General features: G+C 39.5%; 1 protein-coding gene and 1 pseudogene across 2 annotated transcripts in view; one reads left to right on the top strand and one right to left on the bottom strand.

The window, feature by feature from the left end:
• Positions 1-10,397, bottom strand: part of LOC119491534 — a 20,723-nt pseudogene extending 10,326 nt beyond the window's left edge.
• Positions 10,361-17,959, top strand: part of LOC119490987 (ATP-binding cassette sub-family G member 4-like) — a 21,370-nt gene continuing 13,771 nt past the window's right edge. The window contains exon 1 of one of the 2 annotated variants that reach the window (XM_037774538.1): positions 10,361-10,491. The gene's annotated coding sequence lies outside the window, so the exon portion shown is untranslated. The remainder of the gene's footprint in view (positions 10,492-17,959) is intronic. The other variant, XM_037774539.1, reaches the window with a different exon arrangement.

The raw sequence follows: 17,959 nt of genomic DNA, 5'->3' as shown, positions 1-17,959 counted from the left end.
TCAAAATAAATAAATAATCAAACTAAAGTAAAAGAAAATGATTTTCACTGTCCACTCATATTAAACATGAATCCCTATCATGACCTCACTCATTGCACTGGTATAATGTGATCCCACTCTTTGCACTGGTATAATGTGATCCCACTCTTTGCACTGGTCTAATGTGACCCCACTCTTTGCACTGGTACCATTTGACCTCTCTTTTGCACTTTCCCACTGACCTAACTCATTGTAAATGTTCTAATTATGGCATCACTCATTGCACTGGTTTAATACATCCTCGTTCGCACATCATGGGGTTGTGCAAGCATAACTATAACTGTTTTACTTATGAAACATTTCTTCCATGGCTTATTTCTAATACTGCTTAGGAATCCACAACTGCAGTAAGGTAATGTATTTGTGTAGTGTAGAAAACACTACATTCTACACTACTTTCTTTTGGGGGGAATATACCTAATCTCACCACCGCATCACTACGCCTTTTGATATACTACGTTACGGTGGAGTCTAATCGCCAAAGACTTTGCACTATTCTACTTATCATTCCCCATGTAATAAATTATTGTTCATTCGATTTTGGCTTAAACAACAAACCACTGGTAGGGTCCTTTAAGGCCTTCAGAAAACATGTCATTCTCTTTGTCTCACTATGGACTATGTTGAGCCCATCCAGCCTTTTTAAAGGTTAAAGGGTCAGTTCACCCAAATTACCAAAAACAAACATATGTTGTTCTCTTAACACTAGCGCTATCCGGCCATGCAGATAGATTTGATTTAATTTGACATTTGAATGGAATTTCATTTGCAGTGCTCACAGCATTAAAAAAGTGACTTTTAAAAAGTTGATTGGCCTTCTGTTAGATCACTTAGACCGATAAAACAAATCGGATATCATATATTGAAAACACAATAGTACATGGAGGGATATTTTATTCAGATGAGATTATCACTCAGCATTCAACACAGATGCATTTTGTGTGATTGTTCACAAATACTTGTCAAACAGTCAAGTCCAACACTGGCTCTGATCTCATGCTGATGTATGGCGGCTGATGAATCTTCACCACGTTGTAAATTTCAGGATGATTTGCTCCTTTGCACTGGGAATGTAACATCCAATACCTGCACAAAAAGAGCCGTGTAGTGTATTATAATCTGATTTAAAGCAAGATTACAACAAGAAAGACTGATTGACAGACAGACATTTGCATAGTGGACTTACCAACATCAGGTGTTATGATTTTGCCATCTGGAGTCTTGACCTGCAGCAACCAGAATGTGTGGTCTTTGTCATTTCCTGCCACTCCATTCACACTCTCCAGGTACGGGCCATAGTTTGGATCCTCTGTGTAGGTGAACCTGCAGGACCAAACAGAAGAACAATTGACATCCAGTTACTTTGAATATGGGCAACAGCTGCTTTCATTACGAGGGATAGTCATGAGGGCCCCGTTCATCAAACTTACTCATACTCATCTAGTAAAGTGGAACCAAGACAGAGGATTGATTTGTTAATCTTGGATGGAATTATCTTGAACAACAGTGCACTCTTATTTTGAAATGAAGACAACCTTTCAGCCACATGACTGACTGAGTACTGATATGATTACACTTACATATGGTATATGTGTTGGAAAGCGGTGTCATTTTATGTGTGTTATTGTTAATGGTGTTATTTGGTTCTGCATTGTGCACCACAATATTTCCACACTTCAATTGTTACATAATTAGTTATCATGAGTTATACCGTGAGTGATGTTATTTTCGAGATTAAACAGATTTAATTGGTTGGCCAAGTTTCAAAGTTCAGCGTTTGGTACACAATCTTATTTAAATAATATACCTTTTACTGGTAGTTCTTCCAATTTATTATTGTTTCAATCCACATGAATATAATGTGTGCTTGTGATGCAAGTTTAATTCATAACTTTTAATGTACAAATGACAAAACCCCATCATAATGTCACAGTTAAATGTTGTGTTTTATACATGATGTCTGCTGCTGTGTGTGTTAACTAGATGGTGAATCAGAAGACAAGTAAACTATAAAACTGTTCATCTGTGATCTGTCTTCACTCCGGTATAAAACTCCAGCGATGTTGACATGTATCAGATCAGTTCGATCGGCAGCAGCGTCCAATCAATAACTGATATCCCTTAAGAGGTCGTGTCGGTTAGTAAAAGACTTCTGCAAAGGATACACTGTTGTATCCTCGCTTATGACTCCTCAGACAAGCCATTTGCTCCTCGAGATCCATTTTAGGAATTGGGACGTCCTCCAAGATGGAGCGCTGAGATCGATTTCCGGGTCACGAACCGGTGGATCGAGGTTCGAGGAGACGAGCAGGCAAAAAATTGGGAAATGAGATGGAGCTATTGCTCCTTCAACGAGTAAACAAATTGAGCCTGAAAAGCAGTGTTTCACTGCCCTCTCTGGTCGAAGTTTGAAAGTTTGTTGCCCCTTGACACCCATCAATGATGATGATGATGATGATGATGTGGATATAAGCTCTTGTGTTCCCTCTGTCGATCAGTGATGTAGTTCAAAACTTTAAAGATGTGACAGAATAGGAACAGTTAATCATACTGAGCTCAGTGTTTCGTTACAGTTTAACTTAGCTGTTTTACTAATGTCACAAATAATGCAAAGAAATTAATTTGCAAATGTATTTCAAAGACACTGCTGGGGTTGCATGCAAGGATTTGTTCTGAGCACATATGATCTTGAGAAAGAGGGACTTCACTGTAAAGTAACGCTTTTTGTGAGATGGCTTTGAATCACTATATTTCCAAGTCTTATAAGCAGCGTGTTTATCCACTTGTAAGGTGATTTTGCAAATATAGGTCCACATCAATAGAAATTTGTTTCAAGTTGCGGACAGTGGCTCTCAAGTGACGACTGATGTTATGATCTTACTTAAAGTTTGCATTGGAGTCCATGAGTGTCTTCATTGCACCCAGCAGGATCCCTCTGTAAACCACATGTGTGCTGAAGGTCACAGGGCTGGTGCCTAATACGCTGTTCTCCACCACCACATCAATGGGAACTGGCTCACTTGCTGAATGATACATGACAAAAAAAAACAGAGGAAAAATATATATTTTTAAACATATCCAGTAATAAAGAAAATCATTTAAAAAATAAAGTTTTACAAATTATTCTGAAGCTTACTTTGAGTCAGAGTCCCAGGAAGCAGCAGCAGCAGGACCGCAGAGAGCAGAACAGGCACCATCATCATGGCTGAGACTTTAGGCTCACTGTGCTGCCACAGTCAGTGTTTTATTCCAGTCATCGCTGTTGACATACTGGAGCAGCGTGAGCTTTGTTGATCTTTGTTTGAAAAAGCTGATAATGTTTTCCATAGCGCCGATTCAAATGTCACCTTGAGGGTATGAAATAATATTTGCACTGCAACATTGGGTAAACTGTACGATGAACAATGACCTTCAAATATGCTTCGTCATGTGTCAAGATGTTCTTCCATCACCTTCCTAGATTGATGTTTTGTTAAGATTGCTTAAAGCTCTAGCATGCCAACATGAAATGGCATAGATTTAAAGTGGTGGTGAAAAATACTATTCACTGGAGGAGGCGGATGAAAACCAGAGCTAAAAGAGCAGTGAATATCAGATAAGACCCATGTAGGTCTTGAATTATTTTTAAACATGACCACAACTGTTCCCCAACCTTAATCAAGTACTTCTTTTTATGTAAACTGAATCAAACTTTAAGTGATGCCACACAACACATTTTATCCTCTAGTTTGGAACACAACATTTAAACATAACTACGTAGTGCATTGGCTTAGCATATTTTAGCATCATAATATCTGCTGATATTATTTCCCTGCCATAAATAATTAAAGTAATAAAATAAAAGTATAACTGCATGGATCCTTGAAGTGTTAGGCAGTAGGAGATTTGAGGAGGGATGTCATCCCCCTTGTCAGCAGAATTACCAAAATGCCATCCCCCCCATCTCCGTCCCCTAGTAGCAGAGAGAGTGCATGGACAGAGGGGTTGTTTAGTTGAATATATTAGTCTAGTCCGCCTGAGTCATTGAACCTTCATCTGACTGAGGTTTATGCAAGTTAGAATATATGGTCCCAACTATGGCAGTAGCCATAGTATATCAGCAGCCTAACTTTGCTGTGTATTGATAACTCCATGGCGCTGTCCGTGGTGCTGAAGTAGCAGAGGAATTTGTAATTGCGACTTTATCTCTAAATCCCGCCCTTCTGTCAGTTCCATCTTAAATCTATTGTATTCTCTAAACTATATAGCTATAGGTATTACAAAAGACAGAACCAAAAGAGTCATTCATGGGGCTGTTTGCTAGTCACAGGCGAAACAAACCGGGTCCGTCCCCCCCTGTTAAAAATGAACACGTTTCCCACTGGGTGTAGGTAGCTAACATACACACTAATCTATCATAGATGATCTGTTTTATCTGTTTAATGTCTGTGTGGCTTGCTGTCAACTTTGTGAAAGTGGGGTAAAGTGCTATAGTAATAAAGTGTTTGATGCATTACCTGGATGACCAAAGTACACTTATATTGTGGAAATAAGATTATCAGAACTAGCAGATTTAGTTTATTCAGCACAATATATCTTTAATATGATATGTAGCTCTCTATGCAATGTGGCACACACCCTTTAATATCACCAATTCTCCTGTCTTGTTAGTGAGGTGCTTTGCCAGCAGAGGTCAGGACATTTCATTATAACCTGAGGAAATATAAAAGACATGCTATTGTTCAGCCATTTATGCAATATGTATCACTGCACTTCTCTGTAAAACAAGAATACTATTCTATGTAATAATCTAGTGATTTAGGAGCATCAACCACAATGTGCTTTAACTAATCTGAAAAATGGACACTGAGGCAATGTTTTTCTAATGTCAATACAACACAATATAATAAGAAACTTATGATAATTAGCGTATTAAATCTTACTTGTTATAAGCAGCATTGTGAATTTTCTTTAAAACAAGTACCTGTAAGCAGTTCCAATAGCAGTAGGGTGCACCATTTGAGTACCTGCATGCCTTTTCATACTTAAGTGGTCATTGATAAATGTCACTAAAGTAGATTTTGTAGAGTCAACTTTGAAGCCTTTTTTTAAGTTATTATAATAAACTTACAAAGACTGTTTTATATCATGCCAAATCTTTAAAATCTGGGTCTTTGTACTCACGGAATATAAACAGGCTCTCTTCTTATCAGCTTACCTTTGTTACACCATTACTTTACTGTACTATTCTGTGGTCTCTGACCAAGTAAACAGTTCTTCATGAGCCAAAAGCACTATATATATATCAGTTTGAAGTGGTTATCGGAATAGCAAATATGTGCACGACTTTTAACAAAACATTGTAAAAGTGTCACACTGACATGTGACCTACAGAGCACAACGGGCTTTATTTAAATACTGTGCATGTCAACAAATCAGGTGAATAGACACCTATTGGTTTCTCAACTTCACAACAGCTTTTTCAACTCATATTACAAACCAACTTACATTGACACACACATATGCTAGTGTCAAAGGGCAAAATTCAGATTTACAGAACTACACCCCCTGCATGTGGAGGATGAAATCAGACACATTAAGAAATAGAATTAACTTGTATACTTGCTATAAAATGGGTTTAGAAAATGTGGAACGTTTATTTCATCAATTGGGAACAACCCTCATGACAGAGCCAGGGAATACAAGAATAGGAATCAAGAGGGAATCAGAAGACATATGATAAGCAGCTGGATGGACTACTCCTTCCATCATACACACGTTTGAGGAGTTGAAGGGACTAGCTTAAGAGGGTTGCTGGGAAAACAATACTGACCATCATGTTTTAGTAACTACAGTATAATGCTCGACAAAATGAGAATATGTGTGTTTTAACTGAACAATATCATCATAGACTCTCAAAACCAACGCCTAAAATACTAGCTGGAATTGTAATAATATAGCATTCAAATGTCATAAAGTATGTTGGCCTCCCCTAATAATAGAAACGCTCTGAACACTAATAGGCTCAAAGTACTGTAAAAGTGCCCAAATTGCAAACTGCACTAGGACACCTCTTCAATACTGTGAAGTAAAATGAGAACATTTCTGCCAGGACCACTTTCATCAAAATGATTCTATCATAGTCAAGCAGTATAATTATTTCTGGTGGTGTGGTTGTACTCTGGAGGCTCCCTGTCATTAGTGCATGCATGCATTGGAGTGAGATGTGTAGCAACTGAAATCAGCTCCCCCTTAACAGCATCTGCTCAGATGAGATTGTTTATCCAAGCCTGATTTAGTGTGTGACAGCAGCCAGGTGTCATTTCCTCCGCCAAGGCCAAAAGGCTTGGAAGGAGGTATTATTTTCACCGACATTAGTTTTTTTTGTTTGTTTGTCTGTTTGTTTGTCTGTTTGTCTGTCTGTTAGCAGGATTACTCCAAAAGTTCACAATGGATATGAATACAATTTTTGGTGGGGTGTAGCACAATGAACAATCCATTAGATTTTGGTGGCGATCCGGATCGTGATCCGGATTAAGTGATTTTTTTAAGAATTCCGATCAGCCTGAGCATTAAGACCACAGGGTATTACACATGCGCAGTGCAACTGATGACACATTGATGACGCGTGACCCCGCCTCCTTCCTTCTTCTGAGGAAGGGAGTTCCACAGCTGTGGGGCTCTAAAAGAGAACGATCGGTCACCCTTTGTAACAAGATGGGCTGTGGTGACAGTGAGGAGGGTCCTACCTGAGGAGCGCAGGCCGCGGCTCGGCTCGTTGGGCTCGAGTAATTCTAAAATGTAGTTAGGGGCAAGGCCGTGAAGGGCTTTAAAAGTAATTAGTAAAATTTTAAAATCAATACGATACCTGACTGGGAGCCAGTGAAGTGTTGCAAGGATGGGTGTGATATGGTCTTGTCTCTTAGAGTTTGTTAGTAGCCTGGCTGACGCATTTCTAACAATTTGGAGACGGGATATGACTTTTTGACTGAGCCCCGGATAAAGGGAATTACAGTAGTCTAATCGGGATGAGATGAATGCATGGATGACTTTTTCCAGGTTTGTTTGGGTAATGAAACGTTTGATTTTAGAGATGTTCTGTAGCTGGAGAAAACATGACTGAATTACTTTGGTAATCTGTGCATCAAAGCTGAGCTCAGAGTCAAAGACCACAAGAGTCTTTGCTAATTCATTAGTCCGGTTTGGGGGTCCAAATAGAAGCACTTTGGATTTTGAGTCATTTAGCTGAAGGAAATGTTGTGACATCCAGCATTTTATATCTGAGAGACAGTCCATTATATTAGAGAGTTTGTCTGTGTTGCTACCAGTCAGCGGGACATAAAGTTGAGTGTCGTCTGTGTAACAGTGGAAACTGATATTGTATCTGCTGATTATCTGACACAGGGGAAGCATATAAATAGAAAATAATATAGGACCAAGAATTGACCCTTGGGGGACACAAAATGAGAGGGGAGCTGGGGATGAGGAGAATTCATCCAAAACAACTGAGAAATGTCTGTCAGTGAGGTATTAGTGAAACCAGGTAAGAGCGGTGTTTTTAATGCCAACACAGTTTTCTAGGCGTTTGAGAAGGGCTTTATGGTCAACTGTGTCGAAAGCAGAACTTAGGTCGAGCTTAATTAAAATTAAAGTCACGCACCTTGGCAGAGGTCTGCGCTCTCCAAATGCCATTCTAGTTCCCCTTAAGCTTGGTATATCATGAGACCAATTACAAACCAATCAGGTTTTTGTTACCTGCTGGACTGGTTCATGCCTGCATACTTCCTCCAGGCGACCGAGCTTCATTCCCCAGTCAGAACAGTATCAACCATAGACTAGGAACTTGTATTTTCCAAAGGACATTTTATATATATATATATATATATATATATATATATATATATATACCCAATCAATATTCAACCATAAAGTGGAGTAAGATGAGACAATTTTTACAAATGCTGTCCTCTAGACAAGGAAAAAAGAGACAGAAGTACAATGAAAACATTTACCCTTATTTTAGGGTGTCTCCTATGAATTGAAATTATAAGATTGCATCTATGAAAAAGGGCCCTGAAAATATAACTTCTGAAAAAGTGTGTTCACAGTGTTCACAGAACTGGTCAGCCAACTTTTTGATGTGGTCTGCAAGCTTCTCTCTACGTCCTCTGTCTTTGCTTCCACTCTTCCACTGTAAGTTATTATTTTTACTAAGGCTGTTCAATGAGTGTTTGCTGCTGTAGTATTAAACCATACTTGCTGTTACCACAGTAACCACTGGTGTCACCAAGTCAACCTGGACTGAAATGTTAAGGACTTACAACCTATGTTTATATTTCCTGACTAATGACCTCTTGTGCTTGTGCAAATAATAACTGTTTTCTCTGAGAAGCAAAATCCAAAGTAGAGTGGCCTCACCTTCCCAGGGTGTGGGGATATAACACACTGAATAAAACCTTTTATTCTGTAACTAGACTTTTTTCCATCCAGTTTAAATTCCCATCCATGACAGACACCACTGCGAGTGTGAAGCAATCAGTCTCAAGTGCCGCATCATCCGTGTTTGACACCACCTGTGTTCACTGAAAAATTCCTCGCCTCCGGCAAGTTAGGGGGACAGTCAAGAGATGGAGACAAGTGGGGCTGAGTGACAGAGAGAATGCTGTCTATCTGCACATAGTATGGTGTGTATGTTTTCAAGTCTGAACACATCATGTTCACGTTTAGCTGTAGATTCAGTCTCTGAGATATGCGGTCCTTGTTGACGAGTTGCGGCTTGTTGCCATGTTTGTCACATCCCCCAAAAACTCTGAGGAATGCAACAGTGTCTCTGACATCCACAGGATGTGTCAAAGCAGACTGAAACACACAGCCTAACCCCATGTGTACACACAGGGAGGTACTGTTTCTACTGAGTATGCCATTCACGTTCTAAGATGGCAATATTCAACATATACAATGAATTTCAATTAATATCAATCAAACATAGCAAACTGAGCATACTCAAATCGAGCAAACTCCAGCTAATAAAGAACATGGGATGCCAATGAAAGCTCCTGAAAAATGTATTTAAGCTGCAGTGGGTAGAAATGGAGCAAATATTATAAAAAAAATGTTATATTTTATCCAGCTTCTGTCTATGAGAGCCACGAGTCAATCACTCGCAAATTAGGCAGCGCTGATCAAATATGAATCAATATTCTGTTACTGTAATGCCTATTTCTCGCCTTAAATGTTTTCAGAATCATCTTGTATTGTACTGTTTAGCTGTAAAATGAGAAAGTTTGCAACCGGCAGCAAATGTTGAGATCAAGTTGAGGAAATGCCAAGCACCGCCCACCAGCCGGAGCACAGCCAATAGGAACGCTCTCTCTCAGAAATGACCTTAGATTTTTTAAAGCCTGAAAACAGAGCCATGAGGAGGTGCAGAAGTCCAGTTTTCTGTAAGAACACTTGAATTACAACATGTAGAGAGGTTATTATGGAATTTTTTTGCCCAATGATGCCAGAAAATTGTTGCCTACTGAAGCTTCAAGTGGAATTATAATTCAGATTTATTTATTTATTTTGTGAATCTACTCTTTCTAAAGTCAAGAATGGATTTTCAGAAATTCAATTGCCATTACACCCATTTGGCTTAAATGTATTCACCAATTTATAACTTTAAGAAATATATTATATATTTAATGAATGTATCCTATACTAATTTAATATATATTAATAGTAATTAACAATATATAAGATAGGATAAGATAAGATAATCCTTTATTAGTCCAGCAGTGGGGAAATTTGCGGTGTACAGCAGCAAAGGGGATAGTGAAAAAAACAAGATGCATCAGCTTACACAGTAAAAAAGAGCTAAACAAAGTGTAACAAAATATGAACCATTTAAATAGAAGGAAGTATAAAAATAGGAGCAGTATATACAGTATTGACAATAAACAGACTATTAACAATTATAACAATAATATAGGCTACTGCATCTATTTGAGCCAATTTAAAAAGGGCCTTCACATACCTTTGATTTAACTTAATATTAGTTCACTTTGCATGTGCACTTTGGAATAGGAATTGGTGGGAAATAAGCCTCCAGGCTACAGTTCAGGTTATAGAAATGTGAGTTACATAAACAAAAGCCTACACCTGTCACCCATGATGAAGATTATAATGGCAGAAATCCACATTTCTACGAAGCAGAAGAGTCATTCTCTCCCCCATGTGACCCATGTGCACTGGCAGCAGGGTCCGTACTGTAGTTCATGTCCCTCCTCCATCCAACCCCCACCCTCCTCCTCCTCCTGTCCTGATCCGCCCTCTCTGCTCTCCGCTCTGCTCTGGCATGCAGTGATGCTGTAGATGCAGCAGACTGGAACAGACATTGTTTTAAGACTGAATGCAGCAGCCGGGGAGAATACCAACATCCTGACAGACACCGCAGAGGACAACGATATACTTCACTCTACAGCAGTCTGTGTAAGCTCATCTCTCTTCAAGTCTTCATTTTTTTTTAATTTTATAATATGACTCATCTTTCCCTGTAGTGGATGTGTCACCGTCCAGGCTGTCCTCTTGTCCACTCAAACAAATCTGTCTTATCATATTGTTCCGTGGGTTTACGCAGTCCTTTTAACAAGCTTTCAAAGAGGAACAAGTAGCCAATTGTTACATACAGTAAATTTTAATGTATTAAAGTACAGTAAGTAGTAGAGTAAAATATGAAATATATGAAATGTATTTTAACATTTTGAATAATTTGTGGTTTTCTTCATGCTTGGCTTTATGTTGTATTAACCTTTAATGAATTAACAATGTTATTGGGACACTTCAGATGGCCATTAGTTATGCATCAGTCTATAATATTACTTCACAGAGTGAGTTTGTGAAATTGTGTCAACCTATGAAAAAACCCTAGTTTAGAGTTATTTTGGCCAATAGAAATGACTGACTGACCTAGATTTACTGTCCTCTGAATGACTTTGACATGTAAGACAAGAGTCAACATCTTTGTTAATATAATTTTTTAAACAAAATGCATAGTCAAACTCATACAATTAACAGAAAACGATACCGACCGAAAACAACAGATTTTTTCATATTGCTATTATTTGCTCTGTATGATTTCTGACAAAGTATCCTACTAGTAGTTTAGACCTTCTCAAATGTATTCCTTTATTGCTCAGAAAACAAATACAAATACAGAAAGAAAATTGAAATGAAATTGAAGTGCTGAAAGAAGTGTCAATTTAAGTGGTAACACTGATTGAGGTTGACATGTCAATGTAAGTGTAAGTACTGAATGAAGTTGAATTATCACTGGAAATAAAACTCCTGAAAGGAGAAAGAGTCAGTCAAAGTGCAGGACAGGTGATAGTTTGAACTGAAAGTGTCAGTTGAATTGGAAATCCTGAAAGACTTTATAAAAGAAAGATATTAAGTCTATAAACTTAATATAATATCATATAACCTGACTGATATCGGATTGCGAGAATGGTCGCACTGTTTTAAAACATATGTTTGACATTTCTTTATTTCAATTTCTTGTTATTTACCGTCTGAAATGTACGCCAATATCAATATATTGGTATCTGCAATGAGCTAATATTGACTGATTTATCGACTCAGCAAATTTATCTGTCTCTAATATGTAATATATATTAAATTTATACAGACATTTTTTTTTTTTATTATTCTAAAGTCGTATAGTCAAACTCATACAATTAACTTTAAACAGACTTTTATGGCTGAAAGAAAACACATTAATGCACAAAACAGGAAGAATATTTTTTCACATTAGCTATTATTTGCCTTATAATGATCACTGACATACAGCAGTGCTAGAGTCTCTTTATTTAAGACTTTATAACTGTTCAGTTGAGATAGTTTGCTACTGTACAGTACATTAGAAAAGACGACCCTTCCCCCTCTCTACTTCAGCTTCTCTCTCATGAGTAAAAAGTGCTGTTATAGCTTATGGAGCCTTTGTATGCTGTAACTCTTACTAGGAATGTACGTGAGCTTGTAAGTTTTTTTTTTTTTTTTTTTCTGTCAAAAGCCTCTGCGGTGAATTAGTTCTCATTCTTACGAACTCATGGGAGACCAGCACTGTTAACCTACTTCCCTGAGTCTCAATATCCTTTTGTTCAGCCCTCTCTTTGTATGTAAGAACAGCCAGTACAACCTACTAGGAGGCTGCTGTTCACTAGCAGAACAATCAGACGGTATCTGAAGATTAAAGAGGCTGCACGAACTATGTGTAGCTTGTCTTCCTCTTTTTGTTGCACGGTGTTGCGTTAACTAAATGTTAGCATTCAGTTGACACAACAGTACTAATTCTTGCAGTGTATACAGTACTTAGACAAGACTCACAGCAGTCTGTGAGTTATCTTTCAGTATAGTTAGAGAGGGTATTGGTAGATGAAAAACTCCACTGGCCAAGCATATTTTTACCGGCCAAAATAACAAATTGCCTTTTTGAGTCACATATAGATTTGTTTCAGTACATTTCATTGAGAAAATTAAGTATTATTTTGAATACAAACTTAGAGAAGAGGCCAGAGAAAAATTTGAAGCAAAATAATTGACGGTTAATTCAAGTCTGAATACTAGGCTTAGGCGAATGGTAAATGGACTTACATTTATATAGCACTTTTCTAGTCTTCCGACCACTCAGAGCGCTTTACACTACATGTCAGCATTCACCAATTCACACACACGTTCATACACTGATGGCAGAGGCTGCCAGGCTAGGTGCCAACTTTGCCCATCAGGATTTAATCTAAATACTCATTCACACACCGATGGCTATGCCTTCGGGAGCAATTTGGGGTTAAGTGCATTGCTCAAGGACTCATCGACATGTGACCCGGAGCAGCCGGGGATCGAAACCACCGACCTTCCGATTGGTGGACGACCTGCTCTACCCTCTACCCTTGGCCGGTGAAAAAGTTATTTTCGGACACTGTGACGACCTCTTTTGTGTCTGATTCTCGATAGCGGCTTTTGTTGTTGATATTCATGCTTTTGGTTTTTGGTCCATTTATTTATAGTCCAAGCCCAGCTGCCATTGTTTCCAGCAGCTGGGATTTGTCCTGCATCTGTTGGTTGGTATTTGAGAGTAGTGCGATTTCATGAGCAAAGTAGAGGTCGATTTCATGAGCAAAGTAGAGGTCGCTGGATTGTGATTGCCGGTTGGTTTATTGTTGGTTGTTTAATTCGTGATCCAGTCGATACATTAGAGGAAGAGGAAAGTAGAGAGCAAGCAGCCTTGATGCATCACTGGTGGAGCGCTTGGCACTGCATGCCCCGATAAGTGCTCTCGATGATGCTGATGCTTTTTGGGGGGGATTCCATAGTGTGCCATGAGTCTCTATAGCAACTCTATGTCTATGCTGTCAAATGCCTTTTCAAAATCAATGATATGTGTGTTCTTTGGATTGCTCAGTGATGATCCTGAGGGGTGGCAATTTGGTCGCTGCACGGTCTTCCATGCCTGAAACCTGCCTGATCTTCTCTCAGTTTTTCATCCACCCCTTTTGCAGTCTTTCCAAGATAATGAACACTGTGCCTGTATGCCTTGTCTGCTGCTATGTTTCCTTCCTCCGATACATTTTTGATCAGCTGGTAAAGCATGGGGGTTGAGGTTTCAACGTCAGCCTGCAAGGCTTCTGCAGGGATCTCATCTGGCCGTTCCGCCTTGCCACGTCGCAAGACCTTAAAGGTACAGTGTGTAGGATTTGGTGGCATCTAATGGTGTGGTTGCAGATTGAGTACTCATCCTTTCCAAGAAAGTGACCCGCCTCGCTCAGAGGCCATCCTTACCATAATAACACAACTTTAGGAGCAAGGTTTCGCACTCTGACTCTCACTTTACCGCAGTTTCACAAATATTTCGGAGAACTATGGTGGACTATTTCTCTGTGTAACACACAGCAGTAACATGTCATCAATATCCATTTTGTTTACAGAATGTTATCGTTAATCCGTGTGGATGTTCACATCGTTATAGTTGTCATTACAGTTAAAGTCAAGAAGGATTTTAAAATTCAAGGGGCTGTACAACAGGAAGAATGAGTCCGACCCTTTGGAGGTAGTGTAATTTCTTATTGATCAGCTGGAGGGACATTTAAGTCTCCATGGATACAAGCTACACATCTGCGGTGCATCGTAGATGGGTATCAAATCGTAATAATACAGCTGCACGCACCTTAACTCCAACAAGTGAACGGGTATAATAGATGAAAGATGAAATTATCCGCAGCCAAAATGTCCATTGGGGAATATGCCAAAAAGCCTAAATAAATAGATTCATGAAAAGCCCAAACCTATATGAGTGAGATTTAAATCATACGATAGCCTACTTGTATGATCATAGTTAGGAACATTTTGAGCACGAATCCAATGCTTCTCAGCAAACCTAGTATAGAAACGGTTGTATCATACGTCACATATTCAACAAGATTTATTTAAGATATGATGTGTATCATAATCTCATTTTATTTTGTACATAAAATGTGAGAAACGATTGCTCAATGTTTCAATTATTTTTGCCCTCGGGTACCGTAACAGCAAGGATAAGCTACTGTTGGACCTTTTAGGCTATGGCTGTCTCCCACTCCCACCCCCACCCAAACCTGTGAGCCATCTTCGCCACGGCTTTTACGTCCCAGCTCGTCCAGCTCGGGCGGCCTTCGTCTTGCATTCACTTCTGGATATCTGGCAATGTGTCAAGGCATCCTAGCCCCATCCACTGAAGATGAGAGCCCCAGGGGTGCAGGGCAGCATGGAGGCGTCTTGCCTCGGCGTGCCCCCCCCTAGACAAAGGCCTCGCGGCCCACCTGATTCCACAATCAGCTGGCTGGTCAGAGAGCAGAAAGCCCCCGTCACCGTTGGTTTGTGACAGGGAGATGGAATATTTTGACAAAATATTTCAACTGGGACCTCAGCTGGCTGCAGCTGCTAATAATTTAGGCATGTTGGGCGTTTCGCTGGCATCTCCCCAGCCTGACGCATCTGCCGTGTCGCCTCAGACTGACATTTTGGACTGGAGCATTGGCCAAATGAAGAACTTTATTTATCTTCATTCAACTTCATTCCCTACTTCTTGTTGATGCTGTTAATAAAGCTGTTGCTAATAATGTTGTGTTTGAAAATGTACAATTTTTTTTAGATTAAAACAAATCAATTTCTCAAAGAGCACATTTCTAGCCCCTCTCTCCATCTCCCACGGCGTCTTGTTGAGCGTCTTGTCTTGTTGTCGACCAGAATTCATTCTCATATCTAGGATATATGCTAAATATTAAGAGAGAGCCAGCAGTAACTTCCAGGAGTGCATGTGTTAAAACCCTAATTGATGGTGGGTGTTTGACCTTTATTTCACAACATTGTAAACTAGAGCGCATAAACATAAACCAGGGTGTGCGCTTTTTAGTCTTTCTTTCAGATAGGTCTATGGTTCACAAAATCTATCGATTAGACTTTTGTTCTGAGGTAATTCCAGGCAGTTGGTGTGATGTCTTATCATCACTTTGATGTCTTCAATTAGCTGCGTGGAACTGACCACTTTATTTCATTCTAATGGGCCTTTAACCCAGCTGTGTTTGGGGCATCAAGTCATGGAGTCTCATACAAATGTAACAGTGGTATTGTAGATAGCAGATATCAGGTCACTGAGTTCTCTGCCTGTCCTCTCTCCCCTCTTTGGACCTTCTCTCTCAGTGCAGTACCTCCCAGGTTGACTCGTGACATGTTGGCATACCGTTTCCCTGCCTCCCTCTTATCAGGACCATTTTGACACCCAGAAAAGGCTTTTCTTTGGCTTCTCTCTCCTTGCTGCCAGTGAGATGTGTCTGTGTGAAGGTGTGATCCAAAGGGCAAGTGAAGGAGCAGTCAATTCCCATACATTAGCTTGGCTTGGTGCTTGGTAGTGTACCTGAGTTTGCAGATTTTTTCCCAAGCCGGTAACTCCAGGCCCCTCCTACCTTGAGCAGATCAAGGGTAGAAAAGAAAGTTGATTTTAATCCCCAAGGGGATTAACAACCCCATGAGTGATTAAATGAGACTTCTGTCTCAAAAAGGACAAATTACTGTGCCACCTCAGACTTAGGAACCATTTTTACAGTGGTCTGTGCTCAACAAAGTAGATTAGACGTATCTCTATTCCGATGATCAGTAATGACCTTGCGATCACAGGGGAGATTGCATATTTCTGCTGCTTAGCGTCCTGCCAGGACAATGAAAAAATAAAGGATTTTGTCTGACATTGATCGTACCTAAGCTATCTTTTCCCAGGAAACGTATATACATTTCCACTGAAGCTCGAATAGTAATGAACTGGTGTCTAGGCCAGTATCAATGTGATTAAATTAGCAGATTTTTACATTGGATGTCCCCTGAAAATAATACTTATCAGCTAATCTGTGATATAAGAAGTGGACAAAGTCACCGTGATGTCACCCATTGGTTTGTGGACCGCCGTTTCGAAGCCTCGAGTTCGGCATTTTTGCCTTCACCACGTTGTTTTTTTATAACCAGAAGAGCCTCGAGAGGGTGGAGCTAAACACCGAATAAGACATTTTCAGGCGGCCAAAAAGGTCATAATTAACTTTCACGAACTGAAAGCACACTGGAAAGGGTTAAAGTTCTACAAAGAAAATACAGAAAATACGTGGTAGCGACCTGTCAATCACAAGAAAGCCACGCCCTTAGGCAGACCCTGCTTTATGGTCTATTTGACTCTAAATGGGATCATAATTTGCTAAATGAACATCATGCTGTATTGAAGAAGACCTGAAATGTTTACAATATTTACTGAGATAATGAATCAAGTGAAAGCTAGGGTAATTTTCTCATAGACCTCTATACAATCAGACTTTTTTCAAAACTGACACGTGCAAAATGGTGCTAGAGGGGTATGTAGGGCATCGTAGTTTGAAGTGTAGGGCAACTGACCAAGCTGCCATACTTGATGAGTTGGGAGTGAGAATGTGTTGAAATATATAGTTGTAATTTTCTGCATATATCTGCTATCTTATACCCATACAAATACCAAAGAAGTCATGGGATGACACTATTCTTATGACACGAGCAGGATAAAGTCCTTGAACGTACAAAGTGTATGTTACAAATTGCTTTATGCCTCTGACTACATTCATTTATCCACTTCTTCTTCTATGCTGAACATTTCATTGGAATTCACACTCACCTTACTTCACCCTCAGCTTGTCCCAGCTTCCAGCGCCAACACTTCAGCCTTTAGTAAAAACTAAATCATATCATCGTGTGGTTTATTTGCATTTTCCTTTTGCATTCTCTCTGCAGCGTCATGAACTGTCTACACATGTCCACTGTATAGAAATGAAATGCCAAAGGCACCTTTGTGTAGTGAACTTTATGTTGCCAGCTTTTACTGCAAGGTCAGGCCCGTTCTTGTATTTTAACAGATCATTTGTCTGGAACGTTATGTTCTATATGTGTATATACTCTATGTGAGCATGTGTGAGCATTCTGTGTGTATAGTGGTCATGTTCTGTTGGTGGTAAGGACATGAACTCGGAAAAAAAAGTTTGAAAAACTTGTGTTTGGTGGATTATTTCTCTGTTGTTACAATGCTAATTGCCATTGTATTTTACATCGTTGGAAAGCCTGTTTATTTACCTTCACAATGATGTCCAACTTGTAAGGATCATGCATTTGTGGGATGAGCAGCACAGCTGATTATGTGGGTAGCGCCCAAGAAAAATTCGCCAAAATTCTCTGCCGATGCTAAACAATGTATTCTCCTGTTGGTACTGACTCTTGTTTTGAGTTGTTTGGTGGATAGGATGATTGAACTCTCTATCAGTAACAAGGAACAAACAAGACATATTGGCAATTTTACACTTTATTCATTTAATACACCGTCAGGAGCCTTAGTAGCGGTGGAAGATCCATATGCAGCCACAAC

This window comes from Sebastes umbrosus, chromosome 7, assembly GCF_015220745.1.
Source record: "Sebastes umbrosus isolate fSebUmb1 chromosome 7, fSebUmb1.pri, whole genome shotgun sequence".
Taxonomy (NCBI): Eukaryota; Metazoa; Chordata; class Actinopteri; order Perciformes; family Sebastidae; genus Sebastes; species Sebastes umbrosus.
Note: the sequence above shows the minus strand (reverse complement) of the source record. Positions and strands in the feature narration are given on the sequence as shown.